Raw genomic sequence first — 3,323 nt, forward strand, 5'->3', positions numbered from 1 at the left:
TGGGTTCAGAGCAGAGGAACAGAACTGTGTGTGGTGTTTGGTTAACATCAGGCCCAGACCTAAAACAAGAAGCAGACTCAGTGAGGGGGCAAAAACAAACAAACAAAAAAATCCTCAAACTTAAAACAACTGTGGAATTTGGGATCTGAAAAAATTATTTAATTTTGTAGATCAATTGAGAATCTTAGGTTCAAGTGGCCCAGGTGGCTCACATCCTCCAAGCAAAGATAGGGTCTGCTGATGCATTTCCAGTTTCCAGTGTTGCATTATTTCAAAGGATTTTGGTCACTACCCTTTTGAGGTTAAGAAATGCACATTTTGCAAGATAGAACGGTGCTAAGTATTTCACGGTTTAATGATAGGGCACCAAATTTGGGGTCCTGAGGAATCTCAAGTAGAGAAAGTCTATGAAGAAATTTCATGCATAGTCAGGAGAGCTCAAACGTCACAATCTTGCAAGAAGGTCGTTGTACCTGTCTCTTCCTGTCCCCAGCACTGTCATTTTAAATAAGGTATAAAGAATAAGAAACACTGGTTATCCAGCGTGGCTCTGAAAAGTTCCACTAATGAGCTCATCCAGTCCATATGCACAAGAAAAAGACAGGAAGATCATATAGCCAGAACCCAGGCTATGTTCCCAGATTCACTGAGTAAGCTGTCTGGACGTGACTGCCTGCTTTAAGAACACTAGAGGGTTTGTCGTTGTTGACAGTTGCTGTTGTTTGTGTTTTCAAGACAGGGTTTCTCTGTGTAGCCTTGGCTGTCCTGAGCTCGTGTTGTAAACCAGGCTGGCTTCAAACTCACAGAGCTCCACCTGCCGCTACCTCCTGAATGCTGGGATCAAATGTGCGCCCCACCACTGCCCAGCTTAGAAACACCAGAGTGTGTGTGGTGACTGATGAAAGCACTTCTCTGCGAGGGCGTGATGTGAAAACCACGTGACCGCTCAGGCCTTTGGTTTCCTTGCCTGTCATGGAGCTGGAAATCGAGCTCCTAGAGCGCTAGCATTCACACAAAAGCACATGAGTCCAAGGCAGGTGTGGTGGGACATTTGGGCACTCGCACCATGCAGGAAGCCGGAGAGCGAGAGTCTCAGGCCCCCCTGAGCTGCACAGCCAGGCTCTGTCTCATAGAAGCAGACGGGTAAACAATCAGGAGAGACTGGGGAGCTGACTCAGCTAAGAACTTGTTGTTTCTTCGGTGGACCTAAGTTCAATCCCCAGCATCCGCCTGGTGACTTACGGCCTGTCTCGGTCCAGCTGTCCATTCTTGAGAAGCAGAGTGTGGATTAAGGAAAGAATGGACGAGAGACTGAAGATAGCGTCAGGAAGGCATCCCAGTGAATACTGAAATCTGCCAAGTTTATTTCTCACAGCCCTTTTACACCCCAAGTCAAAAGGGAAGGCAAAGGGACATTTTTTTTTAATCATTATACAAGGAGCAAACAAAAGTGATGACTTTCTTAATTCAAAACATCTAATACCTGTGCCCAAAATCAAACATCCAGTTGCTACACCTTAGACCAAGCATCCTGTTATCTAGGCAAGATGTACAACAACTTCACATTAGGTCAAACATTCTTTTGTTTGACCTTGTAGGAGCATAGTAGCTCGAACTCTCTGACTTTATGTCAAGATGGAGAGGAGCTACTTCCATGGGATCCCACAACAACCATCCATAACTCTGGTTCCAGGGGATCTACCTTCTCCCTTCTTCAGGTACTGGGCATATACATGGTGCATATACATATATGCAAGCAAAACCCTCATATGTATAAAAGACATTTAAAGGCATTTTTAAAATAAAAATCCATCCTATTGTTTCTCTCAAAAACATAAATTAAAAAAAAAAAAACTAGCGTGAAACCAGCAGTCAATAGCACAAGACCAGCCAGAACTGAAGTTCTGTATTGTGCAGCTCTCTGATGCTGACAGATGGGGAGCTGGTAACTCAAAGATTCTGTCGCATAGAGGAACACTGTCCTAGCATAACATAATGGCATGTTTCTTTAAGAAGTTCACAGCATATTGTCAATATGGAATTAATCCTTATGTTAAATAACAGGTCGATTAGCCCCACCTTGCAAGTGAAGATGAAAAGAATCAAGATATTCCCAGTAGAACCAGTTTTTTTAGTCACAGTTCTGGAAAATTTCCAAACTCTGGCACTCTGGACCAGGGGATAAGGGATCTGTTGAGCAGTACAGAGAATACTTATTTATATCTCTGATGCCTGTGTGTGTGTGCATGCATGCACGCATGTATGGTGAACTCAGCCTGTTAAAAAGCAGCCTGAATTCGGGTCCTCCTTCTGTTGTTGGCTAAGTGTGTAATGTGGACAATTCACTAACCAGACTCATCCTGACAGAAAGAGAGTGCTCCCTGGCGCCTGCACTGAGACAGTGTGCTGTGAGCGCCTGCCGCACACCATGTTCTGCGCTTGCACTCTGCATATATTATCTCGCTTCACGTATTAATACCCACCAATGAGTACTGTAATTATGCCAACTGAAAAGCAGGTGAAAGTTCTTCAAAGTCACAAACAACTCAGTTGTCATCAAATCCCATAAAGCCAGGCACAGCCACTCACACTTATAAGCCCAACCACTGAGAAACTGAGGCAGAAGGATTGTGTCCGTGAGTTCAAGGCTAGCCTGAAACCTTATCTCAAAAATCCCCAAACAGGGAGGCAGCAAGATGGCTCAGGGAATAAAATCTCTTACTGCCAACTTTGACAGCCTGAGTTGGATCCCTGGGACCGCATGTGATAGAAGGAGAGAACTGGCACACACCAGTTATCTTCTGACCACACTTGGGTGTCATGGCAGCCACGTGTGCATACGCGCACACACACAAAATTTTTAAATTTAAATGCAAAATTTAGAGATCTACTTAAATCCAACTAGATAGCCCGTTTTCTCACCACAGTGCCTTTCTTCCAAGATAAATGGAAAGATTCTAAAAAAGTCCAAAGTATCTGATGGGGGCCTGGTTTGGTTCTGCTCGGCCAAAGACCTGGATATAGGAGGCATTCCGTGCTTAACAGATGAATGGGCTGGACTGTCTGGAACAAAGAGTGTATGTAGAGTATTGGGAAGAAAATAATTTCTAAGCTGAGTTTGGCAGTATACAACTGTAATTGCAGTTCTCAGGATGCTGAGGCAGGAGGCTCACAAGCGTGAGAACAGCCTGCGTTGTATAGTGAAAAATCAGTCTCAAATTTAAAAAAAGGGAAAGAGTAGGGCATGTTGGTGTAAGCCTTCAATCCCAGCACTCAAGGAGATTCGATTTCTTCTGAGCAATCCCTGCAAGTATATATATATA

Source organism: Myodes glareolus, chromosome 19 (genome assembly GCF_982192425.1).
Source record: "Myodes glareolus chromosome 19, mMyoGla1.1, whole genome shotgun sequence".
In the NCBI taxonomy this organism is placed as follows: Eukaryota; Metazoa; Chordata; class Mammalia; order Rodentia; family Cricetidae; genus Myodes; species Myodes glareolus.